Source organism: Coregonus lavaretus (genome assembly GCF_964263955.1).
Source record: "Coregonus lavaretus genome assembly, chromosome: 4".
NCBI classification, from domain to species: Eukaryota; Metazoa; Chordata; class Actinopteri; order Salmoniformes; family Salmonidae; genus Coregonus; species Coregonus lavaretus.
Window position 1 is genome coordinate 17,203,202 of NC_139991.1, and position 15,445 is coordinate 17,218,646.

Sequence of the window (15,445 nt, forward strand, 5' to 3'; positions counted from 1 at the left end):
CATAGATCAAGTCTCTTCGCAGAGGGCATGTAATGGATACTGCTAGAATGGAACTGTTTATATTGGCTTTAATAAATCTACAACCTTACATTGAAAATGTCCGAAGCTGTTTCAGTGATTTTTAGGGAATTTGATTTCTTAATCATGTTTTTGCACTGATTATACAGTAGGTGGGGAGAGTTACAGGTAGTGAATTCAGGTGTGTTTCAAAACGTGGCGTTGTAGTCCTTAATGAACTACATGTATTGTTCAGTGTGCAGTGTCATTTTGGTATGACTGTAGCCTCCCCAAGTGCCTTGAGGAAATGTGCCGGGATTTGTTGTTGGATTTGGCCGGATGGACATGTGTGTTTTTGGCATATTAGTGGCCCATCCTGTTAAAGCGAAGGATTATTGTCTGCTTTAAGCCCATGTCACCACTGTTTAAGACTGTTGCACTCCAATACATTTTCTCAGAGGCTGACGGATCCACCTAAGCTCATTACAGTGCTGTGGGCAGCAGTGTGGTGTCTAGTGGTCGAGCCTGCTGACCCCTGAGGGTCGCGGGGTCAACATGCAGGGTCAACGGAGGGGGTGCCATACAATGAGGCTGACATGATAAACATGAGCTCCCAAGGGACAATGCTAACAGTTCTCTATCCTGGGTCTATATCCCTGAGCTGTAAATTGAATGCATCCATCCAACTTGATTTCATTGATGATCCTGAAAAGGAGGGAGTCTATGGGAATCAGGGGTGAAGTTGGGTGAATGGTTGGTGTGGCGATTGGGAGCTAAGGAACAGACATCCTCACTAGAATGTCCTAGCTGAGCTCCTTACTCTGCTTACAGCCCTCTGATATGACTTGGCTGCAAAGTCCATACATTGTCCTGACCTCCAACCCTAACCCTTGTAAACTGTAGTATTCATTGCTCTCCCAGGCAGACCAGACCACCACCAGGCCAGGCATGTGAGAAGTGAAGTGAGGAAGCAAGGAACACGGACGTCTCGGTGCAAGATGTTCTGGTGTGGATTTCGGATGGATGCAGACTTGTCAGATGAAGGGAGAGCTGGAAATAAAGGAGGGTGAAAATGAAACAAATGAGAATAATCTCATGGAAAAGAAAGCTCCTCGTAGTCTGGATGAGGGAGGAGGGAGGGAGGGGAGAGGAGAGAGGAGGGAAGAGAGAGGGTGCTGAAGAGAAGGGGGCTCCTCACTTCGCTCATCTGCTCGATTAGCACGGTGTGCAGTATTTTAGCGGCCCCCCTCCTCGCGCATGCCTCACACAGTTGCCATCGTTAGCGGCGGCAGTAGCCTGTCAGGCACTCTGGTGCAGGGCCTCCTTTGTGCCAAGGTGGGGAGGGTGCTGGAGGGAGGGATGGAGGGGGAAGCAGGGGCAGCCGGCGGGGCCTTGCAGCTGTCGCGAGGGTCGGCCCATGGACGCCTGTGATCAGCCAGCCGTGAAATCTGCCCTGAACAGCTCTGCATTCAGGGCACAGGCAGACCCTGACCCAACCACACACACACACAAACACACACCCTCTCTTTGACTAAACCTTCCCTTTACTAGTGGGGCTCGAATGGCGCCGACTATTAGTTGCCCCCTTTCTGTCAATAACCCTACCCCCCCTCCTATTCTTGATTCCATTAACATTTCCATTTAACTTGGCCAAAACAGGCATCTAAATACACTAGTAACAAGTTAAAGGAATGTAACTTCACTTCTCACTGAGGAAATGACTTGTTCAGACATACTTTTTAAAAGCTTAAAAATGGTTAAACTGGTCTGTGCAGTGCATTTCATAACTTGTGCTAGATATCACGTTTCCCTTTACAGAGAGATCGGATCATAGTTAAGATAAAGATTATTCCCTCTCTCACCCTACTATCACCAGACTGATCATCAATGGCCCAACTGTTGCATGGTATGCTGGGAAGTCTGGTAGTGGAAATGTACTGTGACCTCAGCAGGCAAATGTTGGATTTGCATAGTGGTGTCGGATGTTGATTGGTGAAACCTGGCATTCCTGGTCCTGTCTGGCTCCCCTCTCTGACACTGTTCAGGGGAGAAGGAAGGGGCGCTGAGGGGGGCGGGGGGCATTCCTTAAAGGTATGGAAAGAACTGGATGTCTGATTAGAAGGAAATACATGTATGTCAGGACCACTTTCATTACGTTTGCACAACAGTCACACAACAGTCTTTGAAATTGTTGATCAATTATTTATTTATGTTTGTTTATTTATTCCATTGATGATAATGATGATTATGACCACACAAATGGTTGTGAATTATTTAATGTGTTTCCATTGGCATAGATATGAATTATCCTTAGGAACCATAACCCTTTTCCTTTAAAATTGCCAAACTCTCCGTACCCATGGCAAGCAGAAACTGTGATACCGTATGCTCTAAACAGGACCTGGTGAGTAATAGGTGGGTGTCAGTGTGGACAGACACCTCAGGATTCCATCAATATGATGTAGCTTAATGATGTTGTAATCTGCGCTGGCCTATGTATCTGTGTATCTGGAAGGCACCCATCAGCTCAGGTCTGAATGGAAGAGAGGGAGGCAAGCCCACCCAGGCTGCAGAATGGTTCATGGGTGAGTCCTGTGTCCTGTGCCCTGGCTGCTTGGCTCTAAGTTGGAGGCTGAATCTTGGATGGGAACCCAGACGGCTGCTCCTGCCATAGCAATGGAGGATGACCCATCCCCCACCTCCGTCCTCTCCTCTCCTCTCCTCTCCTCTCCTCTCCTCTCCTCTCCTCTCCTCTCCTCTCCTCTCCTCTCCTCTCCTCTCCTCTCCTCTCCTCTCCTCTCCTCTCCTCTCCTCTCCTCTCCTCTCCTCTCCTCTCCTCTCCTCTCCTCTCCCCTCCCCTCCCCTCCTCTCCTCTCCTCTCCTCTCCTCTCCTCTCCTCTCCTCTCCTCTCCTCTCCTCTCCTCTCCTCTCCTCTCCTCTCCTCTCCTCTCCTCTTCGTCCCCATCCAACCCCCTTCATCCTTTCAAGTTGTGCCAGAGCAGAAGTCTGCCCTCTCCACTTGGGGTTATTGTCTGCCACTTCCACTTCCTCTTTTCTCTCCCTTCTCCTTTCCTGGAGACACCACTGTGTGTTTAGTAACTACACACACCACCTTTACTGCTTCTCAGTTTGCGTGGTTCAGCGCTTTCTGCTGTCTGAAGCTAGAAGGACAGTATGGCGTGCCTTCAAGGAAAGCCATTGCATTTACTGCAATGATCACTTTTAGACTGTGACACTTCATAATGTTGTATTTATTGTGTACAGTATGTGTGGTCATTGATCATGTTGATAAAGTCTGAGGTGAAAGAAGGGTTACCTAAGGTCAGTGGACATCTTTGTTGGTATGAAAGATCAGCCAGTGATAGAGAACATGTCTCTGTAGGCTAGAGAACTAGCTCTGGAGCTTTGAGAGAGAAGTGGGTGGACCAGTGGGCTACACTGTCATATTTCTTTCTGAACGTTCTTCAGTAGACTCAACTCCCAGACAGGCTTGATTTTCTTTCTGAAATTCTTCTTGTTGATACTTACTTAGTAACTCCTGTGTATCTTTATCGAGCTAAACAAACACAGCTAGTTGACCTCCACATCATAATGAGGCTGGCTGTCCTGCTTCCCGGATGCCCTGTTGCTCTGCACTTTGTCTGTTTCACCTCTGAATCAGTCGCACATGAAGAACCTTTTACCATGACATTCCAATCTCTCCCAGAGCTCCAGAGCTCCAGAGCCCCTGGCCAGGTCTACAGCAGTCCTGAGCAGTAGGACTGCTGGTCATGGGCTATGTGTTTTGTGTGTTTGGTGAGTGGGCGGTTGCTGGTGTTTATTTACTGTTGACTCCGTTTATTTACTGCCCGTCATGCAGACAGAGCAGATGCCCCTGGTTCTCACCCTACCTTATCCCAGCCCTGTGTCAGGGTCTCAGACCCCCAGGCAACTCCGCTTTGCTCTCCATGACTGAGTGAAGTGAGGTGGGGGGTGAAGTGTGGGGGGTTTGAGAATAGAATGGTTAGCCGGCCCCCGCCTTGTGGTTTACCTCACACTGCTCATGGGTCAAACGGGTCAGTGGAATGCTGGGATAGGTGTTTTTTTCTCAGATCGTTATGGAGATAGCAGAGAAATTATAAAAAGCAGTCCCAATCTATATCTTTGTTTTCCTGGAGCTTTGCGCTCTGCATGCGGTCACACTGACAAGGCAGGGTTAAGCTTACAATTTATGTAACGGTAACTATGTTCTGGAAGCCATTCTGGATGGATCTCTCATGACTAAGGATATACTCCACTTAGCTCTCCCTTCTGTTGCTCTGTGGTAGAGCAGAGGTAGTCACATTTAAGCATGAAGGTCCGGAGTATTGATGGTTGTCTTTCCTCCCTGGGAGTTAATTGATTGATTAATGTCACCGATTGACCAGACAGTACCTTCACCTGGAGCCCCAGGGTTGAATCAATTCCTGATTAAGATGAAAGAATGGAAACCAGCATGAGTCAGACCTCCAGGCCTGGTACTGAGAAAGGGGCTAGCATGTGATTTGACAGACAATGTAATTTTTGGAAGCATCTGTGTGTATGGGCTTGACATGAATGCTCTGAAACTGAAAAACATCTGAATACGTGTACCAGGAACTAATCTGAGAAAATTATCTCAATGTCAACAGGCTGTTTTCCCTTAATGTTATCAGGAAAGTCAAAACCAAGGACTTTAAATCACACCCCCATGGGTAAACTCTATCTATTAGTCCTATACTTTATTTAAGATAAGGCTGTTCTTCACACTACTGGCAGATTAGTGCACTCAACACCTTTCACAGCAGACGGTTATGACTCGTCTCCCCTCAGACGGAAAAGCCAGTCAGGCAAGGTGGAATTTTTTGGTGATATTTACACAGCATACTTAGAAAGTATACTTAGACTACAACATCTGTTGGAGTCAGGCTTTGGTGGCCCAATGGGGAGATAGCTACAGTTGATTTTCCAGTTGTGTGTTTGTTTTACCAACACACGACAGCCTGTCCCTCAGGCTGTTCTGAACCCGGACACCTCTTCAAACAGGATACAGTGGTGGACAGAAAAGGAGATTTGAAGTGATAGAGGAGAGAAAGGAGCCAATTGTCTCTGCAGCCCTCTTCTCCTTCCCTGTGACAGCCTTGCATGCCTCTGGAAAGAGAAAGAAAATAAAGAGATTTAGAGAAAGAGTGCAAGCGAGTGAGAGAACGCAGTTTCGCTGTGCAGCTGCTCCTCTGGATGATTTTGGATGACATCAGCAGCTGAGAAGAAAGGAGGGAAGGAGGGATAGAAAAGGAGGCACAGGGAGAAGGGTGTGAGGCACACTCCACAAATCAGGGCTCCTTTCTGAAGGGAGCAGGAGATTGCTCCGGAGTTCCTCTTGACAGAGCTATCATTGTTAGCGGGCTGAAGTGGCTGAGGACAGGGATGAATAGTGCTGTGGACTGTGGTCCCCCCCTCCCCACCAACACCACCACTGCACCCCATTCCACCGCCTCTGAGTTGTCTCTATAGGCTGGGTTTGTGAGCAGCATACAATCACATTCCTTAGCAGGACTGGCTCTATTTCTGCTCTAGGATTAATAGATTCACATGTTTGAGGGAGAGGGAGAGAAATGTAAATAAAGGTAAATATGGGAGAAGTTGAGAGGAATTAATCAGTATCCTAGACTAGTAGTGGTTGCATAATATCTTGTGGACAGACAGAGACAGACAGAAATTAGGTGAGATTTTAGTTCTGGGTTAACCAAGTTTAGTGTTTCCATTGCTGTTATTTCTACCATGTTCTCCGGTGCTCTCATGGTAGTGCTGGTGGTCCTGATTCTCTTTAGGAGGATCATATGGCATACTGTCTGCCTTGTTATTGGGGACAAGATGCTTAACAGGCCCGCTAAGGCCAGAGCAGCCACACCGGCTCTTCATCATATTAATAATAATAGTCAGTTTAGACATGATGATGATGATGATGATGATGATGATGATGATGAGGAGGAGGAGGATAATGTGTTCTCATAACTACTATGGCTTTACTGAACGCTTTCAATTTCATTCACTGACGATTTGTGTGTGGATATTCTGTGCATTAGCCTATGTATTCTCACAGTGACAATGACAAGGTAATAAACATGTGTCTTAATTGTCGAATGGGATGCTTTTTCAGTCACTTGTGTGACTGACTGTGTGTGTGAGAGCGACTTGGGTGACTCACTCTTTGTTTCGTCATTGTGTGGACAATATTTAATTACAGCCCTAAAACTATTTATTGAGTTTAAAAAATCAGAGGAAGTTAATTGTGTCATGGTGCTTTCCCTAGCAGAAAAATGCTCCCTGAAACAGAACAATATCTTATATGCAGTACAATACATATATGGAGAGTTGATTTACACATGTTAGTATTTTTCCCATGCTCTCACTTAATGGCCATCTCAAGGGAAGGTTTGCTGTGATCACAGAGCTATGTGTCATTGAAGACTATTTATATTGGTGAAAAGCACCAGTAATGTATTCTGGGCTTTGTTTGCTGAGTACAAGACCATTGCATCACAATGGAAGAATTTATTTTATTGTAACTTTATTTTGGGATATTTTTAGAAGGTCAACTGGTCTCAAGGTCTCTGGTTTGTTGTAGTCTAGCAGGAAACCAGCTAACAATGTAGTGCAGTTTCAGACAACCTAGAAATAGTCAAATAACAATGGTGCAAAAGATTTTCATGCTAATGGGATTGAATAGTGTTCTGACACCTAGCCAAAATAAAGATGATTTAATTTACTTCCCTGGTGCGTGTCTGAGAAATAGAATGGTGCTGTAATGGTGCTGTAATATATTGGCATCCCGTTGAGCATCCAGTGGGCCTGTGGTTCTGCGTGTGTGGCCACTCCTGAGCCCAATTAACAGCACAAGCTTCGTCAACAGGAATCATATACTAACCCTGACATTCTGTTCAATCTCTGAACACTCACACAGTGCAGCTGGGATGTTTTGTAAGGCTGGTTTATGATGAGGAAAATGGATGTTTGATTGTTCAGGCCCTATGAAGCAAGAGCTGGAAAAAGATGTGAATCAACGCATGAGGAGAATTATACGTGACACAAAGAGAAGTGACACATTTATGAGGGGGTGACTGTGAAAGAATGACCCTTTTCTACAAGAAGGGTCCTCTGCCTTAAATCAGCTCTTGGCCGCATTTCTTTCTCATTTGTGCTGAAATGGGACCATTGTGTTAGACCCCTTGTTTATGACTCTTTTTTGTGACTGTTGTTTTGTTACTTGCCAATGAGGGCACAGCCCCTCTTTGTGTGATAGCTCTGCCGCAAACGAACAACACAGTGGGGTTGTGGATTGTGATGTGGAGGGTGTGACTACATACCACCTCTCCCTCAGCAGATCCTTGTTGTTGATAGATGTTTAATGGCACTTTTATTAGCCCTCAAAGTCAAGGGCCTCACCTATTGGAAGGCAGGGAGATGATATCTCTACAATATGGGGTGGTCCATCAGTACACTTGCGCTCATTGTTCCTGCCCTTCCGTCTCTCAGCTTGGTAAGTCAGCTTGGTAAGCAATGTTCCCACTGTTCAGCTGTAGAAGAGGAGGGGTGACTTCCTCCACTAGCTGTTAGTATGTTAGGATATACAGAAAGGCATGCACGCACACACACACACACACACACAGTGTGAATGCCTCTGGGCCCCATGAACGACCTGTGTGACCCCCTATGAATTCCAGCCAGTGTTTGTCTTGCCAGAGGTGCGTGGACACAGGGATGTTGGCTATCAGCACAAAGTCACCCACCGTGTTTACAGAGTTTCGCTTCTGCTCCAACCCAGGATGAAAGCAGGTAGGGGAGGGAGAGAGGATGGATTTACCAGTCTGCAGGGGCATAGGCCTTCCCATTGGAATACCAAAGGCATGTAAGTTGACCACTCCAGCCATATTCCAGCTAAAAGACATTGTCAGCTTTCTTCTCGTCTTTATTCTCATATTAAACATATGCATGATTAATACATTTATTGTAGCAAAACGTCTTGCAAGCTGACACTTTTTTTTTTACGCTGCTGCTACTCGCTGTTTATTATCTATAATCTATGCATAGTCACTTTACCCCTACCTACATGTACGTATTACCTCAATTACCTCGACTAACCTGTACCCCCACACATTGACTCGGTACCGGTACCCCTTGTGTATAGCCTCGTTATTGTTGTTTTATTGTTGCTCTTTTATTTTAACTTTAGTTTATTTAGTTTTAAAAAATGGTTAGGTCTTATTTTTCTTAAAACTTCATTGTTGGTTAAGACAACACCTGTTGTATTCGGCACGTGACAAATACAATTTGATTTGATTTGATGCCATTTATAAGCAAATAAAGTTAACTAGGGCTGTCAAACGATAAACAAATGTAATCTAGTTAATTGCAGGAATTGCTGTGATTAATCACGATTAACCGCAAATTCTGAATTGACCCAAATTGAGCTGTAATGTAAGTTTTTTTTATACAAAAGCGTTACAAGAATATTGGCGTTTTAATTTTGTCCAAAGTAACGGCTAGCAAAATCAGGTAGATTGATAAAGCACACTTTCTTTAACCTCAATGTAAACTTGTTCTGACATCTCATTGTTGTTTTTAGTGGTGTAGATTATGTATTTTGGATGTTTTCAGTGTATTTTCAACACTTTCAGACAATACGATTAATTTTAAAAAATTATAGTTTGAGCACTAAAATTACAAAAATGTAACTTGAGTTAACTGATGAACTGTGACAGCCCTAAAGGAGACGTTGAGAATTGTCTGAGACCTTTGAAAGAGAGTTTCCTCCCCTGCAGGAAAAACATTGTGAGGCCCTTCACCGCTAAAGGCTGCTACAAACGGTTGTAGATAAGGCTGGGTAGCCCATAGCCCTGGGAGAGAGGGGTTTGTGAGACTGACTGACTGAAGCCACTACACTCCATTTTTTGTGGGTTTGGAGGATTGAGTTGTGCAGATGGGATCAACCTGGATATGGATCTGGGTAGGGATGGTGGAGGGAGAGGGGGGAGGAGAGGTGGGGGTTGTAAGGGGTTAAGGCGTCAGCATGCTTCAGTTCGGCTGGCGGCTAGCCGAACGGGTGTGCTCGCTTACTCCCTTAAAAGACATTCGGTTGAAAAAACGAGAAAAAAAGCAGCAATAATACTGTTTGTCCATTTTGAGACGCCATAGCCACTTCCTCAAAATAGTCAGAATTAATCTAAGATAATTCAAGAAATCTGTAATTGATTTTGACGTTTTTTGCCAAGATCTTAGTCGTGCAATTTTACATCTAACGAAGATGTTTGGTGCAGTATTTCTAAATGATAAAATGTGCATGAAAACGAGTCGTCTCTCGTTGAATGACAACAAAGACTTTACTGAAGAATCCCTACTGTTGACCAATCACTGACGAAGGGGCGTAGACTTCGGCTACTGACTTCGGCTTGCCTCAAGAAAACATTTTGTGTGCCCGAACAAACGAAAAAACCTTTATCGAAGTCAAAAATGAACAAAAACGTCACAAAATGTCATCATATACGTACACTCTTCCGAACTGTTTTGGCTGGGAAGCATGCGGAAGCCTTTAGCGTAGCAGGGGAGTGGGTGTGTAGAGGAATGCTGGTGTTGCCTGGAACTCTGGGGTATTGGATAACAAAACAAGGGTCAACACAACCCATACCGAGGGTGTTAAAGGAGATATGGTGTCAGGAACCAGGAGAGATAAAACACTCAGTTTCAAGAGCCACATGCTGTTCTTGTTTGTTTGTTTTGCATTATGGAGCATTTTCTTTATGTATAGACAAAAAAAAACATTTTCAAATAATGATGAATATGTTAGATACTGTATGCCAGTTGTTATTCTCTTCTAATATAAATAAACTATAAATATCAATTAAAACATGAAACAGCAGCCAAGATGCAAAAGCATGCAATAGTAGAATGTGCTGGTGTGCTTATACTGTGTTCGTCAGTTCACTGGCAATGTGTTGTAGGCATCATCCTGGCACCTAACCTCTAAGAAAATATTGAATCTCAGTTGGGAAAGCGTTTCAATTGATCCCCCTCTGACACTGAGCGGTCAATCGACTTGACCATCAGCGGTGGTGAGACAGGGGTGAGACACAGACTAGCCCCTCTACCTCTGGACAGCTGGTGGACCGCCCTCCAATTCTCTGAATGTCTCCTTGATGTCTTTGTCATCTCACCGAGCGGATCGTAAAGACACCATTAGGATTCCTGAGATGCCAGGGGCTGGGGCATGTCAGGATGGATGCTCCCCAGCACTGTGCTGGTGATAATGGTGCTGCGTTGTCATGCATTTCAAACTACTTCCTTCCCGACGAGCCGCATCTCCAGCCCCTGCCATGGAATGATGCTCTCCAGTGGAGGGTTAAGCTCTGGGTCAACTGGGATGCCAAGGCCTTAAAAAATGTCAATAAAATGAATGGCCCCTAATCGGACCACCAGTGATGGCAGGATCCCTGTAGCATAGCAGGCCCGTTAATGCTGCCTTTACTTCCCCTCCACTCACAGTAAGGGAAGGCTGTGAAACGCGTTAAAATGCTCACAGCTTTACAAGACAAATGTCTCAATGGTATAGGGACCTCTTTTATTGGGGAATAAGATCAAGCAGCCAGACGTCTCTAGGAACGTCCTTATTGTTACTCTGCCACTCACATTGTTCTGCTTCTTCTGTTTACTTATCATTAAAAAAAAATTGTATTCTCATAATTGGCATGCAACTGCATACAACTGCATACAAGCATTGCTGTTCTTATTAGAACGTTTTGAAGTTTGTATTATTTGGACTTGTAACTCGTTTGAATGGAGGCAGTTGCAAAATTTTAGGATCTAGGAGAGATGGCCATGCACTAAAACCACTAAAACCTCCATGAGGACAAGGCCAGCCTCTTCTCTCGCCTGTCTGTCTGTCTGTCTATCTGTCTGTCTGACACCAGGGTTCCTTCAGCTCAGACGGCACCCGTCACCCTGTGGCCACATAGCCGGGCTATCATGACTTCAAAGAGACTGTGTAGCGGCTAGGAGCAAGTCACTGTGAAGAGTGTTATCCGTCCACAATCCACTCCTACTAAAAGAGCTGTTGTTACTCGCTGTCATCTGACACTGGAAGTGTCGGCTCATCACCTGGCTGGAGATTTTATTGAGATTCTTAGTGACCTGAAACGGCTTTATGAACTGGGAAGGTGAAACATTGATTCAGTAGCAGGATAAACAGCAGTTATCTCACCTCAGCCTCCTCTCTGCCACAATGTTTTTAATGACTGAAGTGGATTAGACTTCTGATATATTAGACTGATACAAACAGCATATTCAGTATGTGGCAATCGAACCCACAACCCAGATGTTTCCAGCACCATACCCTAACCCACTGAGCCATTAAAACCACAGATCCATTCAGTGCCCAGATGTATCTGAGACAAGTCTTTATTCATGACCTGTACTAACCATGGCTCTTCTCCATCCAAAAATATCCCCTTCTCTCTGTATAAACCCTCTCCATAGAATAGGCTTTCCCTCCTCACCCCTTCTCCATAACCCTCAACCCTTCTCCACCCCCAAGCCTTCTCCAACCCTCTCATCCCTTCTCCAACCCCCTCACCCCTTTCTCTATCACCCTCACCCATGCCACCCCTGGAGATCTTCACACATCACTGCAAAATGCGGATTTCCCCCTCCTATCCTCCGATGCTTGTCTTTAGAGTCATGAACCAACTGGTGCTTAACCCAGAGACATTAATTTATTTTAATTTCTGTGGTTCCCCCACCCAGTGCAGCAAGGGGCCATAGTGGGCCTCAGCCGCGGGGATCTCTGTGTGATACTATTTAGAGCCACATCTGTTTGCGGCCCCCATTTGCATCACTGAATGCATGCACTCTGAGGGCTACACCCACTCAGATTAGCCACTCTGTGTAGGCTACCCATCTGTTAAAAAAGAGAAGAAGAAAAACATGTACACTACTGGTCAAAAGTTTTAGAACACCTACTCATTCAAGGGTTTTTCTTTATTTTTTACTATTTTCTACATTGTAGAATAATAGTGAAGACATAAAAACTATGAAATAACACATATGGAATCATGTAGTAACCAGAAAAGTGTTAAACAAATCAAAATATATTTTATATTTGAAATTCTTCAAATAGCCACCCTTTGCCATGATGACAGCTTTGCACACTCTTGGCATTCTCTCAACCAGCTTCACCTGGAATGCTTTTCCAACAGTCTTGAAGGAGTTCCCACATATGCTGAGCACTTGGCTGCTTTTCCTTCACTCTGTTGTCCGACTCATCCCAAACCATCTCAATTTGGTTGATGTCAGGTGATCGTGGAGGCCAGGTCATCTGATGTAACACTCCATCACTCTCCTTCTTGGTAAAATAGCCTTTACACAGCCTGGAGGTGTGTTGGGTCATTGTCCTGTTGAAAAACAAATGATAGTCCCACTAAGCCCAAACCAGATGGGATGGCGTATCACTGCAGAATGCTGTGGTAGCCATGCTGGTTAAGTGTGCCTTGAATTCTAAATAAATCACAGACACCATAACACCTCCTCCTCCATGCTTTACAGTGGGAAATACACATGCGGAGATCATCCGTTCTCCCACACCGCGTCTCACAAAGACACGACGGTTGGAACCAAAAATCTCCAATTTGGACAAATGTCCACCGGTCTAATGTCCATTGCTCATGTTTCTTGGCCCAAGCAAGTATCTTCTTATTGGTGTCCTTTAGTAGTGGCTTCTTTGCAGCAATTCGACCATGAAGGCCTGATTCACACAGTCTCCTCTGAACAGTTGATGTTGAGATGTGTCTGTTACTTGAACTCTGTGAAGCATTTATTTGGGCTGCAATTTCTGAGGCTGGTAACTCTAATGAACTTATCCTCTGCAGCAGAGGTAACTCTGGGTCTTCCATTCCTGTGGCGGTCCTCATGAGAGCCAGTTTCATCATAGCGCTTGATGGTTTTTGCAACTGCACTTGAAGAAACTTTCAAAGTTCTTGAAATATTATGTATTGACTGAACTTCATGTCTTAAAGTAATGATGGACTGTCGTTTCTCTTTGCTTATTTGAGCTGTTCTTGCCATAATATGGACTTGGTCTTTTACCAAATAGGGCTATCTTCTGTATACCCCACCTACCTTGTCACAACACAACTGATTGGCTCAAACGCATTAAGAAGGAAAGAAATTCCACAAATTAACTTTTAAGAAGGCACACTTGTTAATTGAAATGCATTCCAGGTGACTACCTCATGAAGCTGGTTGAGAGAATGCCAAGAGTGTGCAAAGCTGTCATCAAAGCAAAGGGTGTCTATTTGAAGAATCTCAAATATAAAATATATTTTGATTTGTTTAACACTTTTTTGGTTACTACATGATTCCATATGTGTTATTTCATAGTTTTGATGTCTTCACTATTATTCTAAAATGTAGAAAATAGTAGAAATAAAGAAAAACCCTTGAATGAGTAGGTGTTCTAAAACTTTTGACCCGTAGTGTACATTCCCTAAACCAACTCCATCTGCCATTGGTGTACAGCACAGGAGGCTACTGAGGGGAGAACGGCTCATAATAATGGCCGGAACGGCGCAAATGGAATGGTATCAAACACATGGAAACCATCTGTTTGATGTATTTGATACCATTCCACTTATTCTGCTCCAGCCATTACCCCTTTTCCCCAATGAAGGTGCCACCAACCTCCTGTGGTGTACAGATACAGTACCTCACATTGTTGTAGTTGACTTCATATCTCGAAAAAGTAAACTGAAAGCAAACTGAGTGATATTAACATTCATGATCTTAACCTCGTGAAATTATCATATATTTCTGCTGTGAATTGCATACTTTAATGACAACAATCTTTTAAGGGGTAACTGCACCCGCTGATTTGGCCTCGTTATTTTGCTTGCTCCTCAAGAAATGCTGGTGGCCATGATAGAAGCCAAGCGTGAGTTGGCTTGGCGGTGTGATTTGATGTGGGTGTTTCTTGGGTGTGTTGCCAGCACCAAGACACACCCATCTGTCAGAACCTTGCCCGCAGCTGTTTCCCCCCACTCTATCACAACAAACAAACCTGCAGGTTGAATTCCATAACTGCAGGCAGATGTATGGTGAGATGCCGGAAAAAAGCTTTTATTTACTCATTCACAAGGGTGTCCTGATCACAGCAACACAACAATCAAACACAATATTAAACAAAACAGCAATCAAATGACAGCAAATTACCTTTGAATAGGGCAGTAGCCTACAGAGTAATATGAGAAGAATGCATTTGCTGAATTTATGTAGATATTCTAAACTAAGTATTTTGATCACTTTCAAATGTAGCAACACGTCCATGTAGAATAAACAACCCTTTACATAATACCATAGAAGCAGCATTCTGCTATTATGTGACCGACCGGCTCGATTCGGTCTGATGTAGCAAAATGTGAAATTGTGTTTTTTACATTGGATAAAAGTAGAGACTCAGAGCTAGAAAATGGTATATCATACACTACAGTTGAGAAACAATGGGAAAGTAATTATGCTTTGAAAGTTGATAAACTTGTAACCTCACTTTTGAGAAAATGGCACTTGAATGTTTTGGTACCTACTGGAGAGCTCTTCTTTGTCTACACCCATTCAGCATCGTTCACACCCTTTTAAGCTTTAGCCCCACCCATCTCTTTAACGATTCACATGTGAGGCTATGTACTAAACAACCAAAGATTTCAAGACTGGTTTATACTACGGGTGTGTTTGTAAATTTAATCTGGAGTGCCAGAGTGTGCTCTGGGTGTTCGTAAACTCAGAGCATTAGCTCTCGGAGTGCACACTGGCCGAAAAGTAGGGTTGATCCGAGTGTTCGGACCTAACAACAGCGGTCAAGCACCCAAGCTAACTGGCTAACGTTGTCTAGCTTGCTAGCTACTTCCAGACACAAATGAGAGAACAGCTCACTCTGATCATTTTACTCGCCCTAGCAGAGCTGGTTAGACTGGTTTTATGTTATCCAGAGCGTTGGTGACTGCAACTGTGCTGCTGGCAACAATTTAATTACGCTTTTTTTGCCAACGTTTACTGACAAAGGCCATATTCAACGGGTGTTGAGCGTTCGTAAATTCGTCAGTTATTGTGCGAATTGACCAGCTACGTCTATTGACAGTTGTCGCAGTGACATCATAAACATTCTATTGAAATAGTTACTTGCATAGTGGAGTCTTTTGTTTAGACATGTAGCTAGCTAGCTAAACAATGAACCATAATCCCAACTCATAACATTACTACCCTGCATGAATCTGCAGGTAGCTAACCAACCAGGTTCAATGTTAGCTAGCTAACATTGGGCTATAACTAGCAATGCAAATGGCTCTGAGATACGAATAATATTACTACACAGATCATACACGTAACGTAGCTAGCTAGCCAGCCAGCTAAC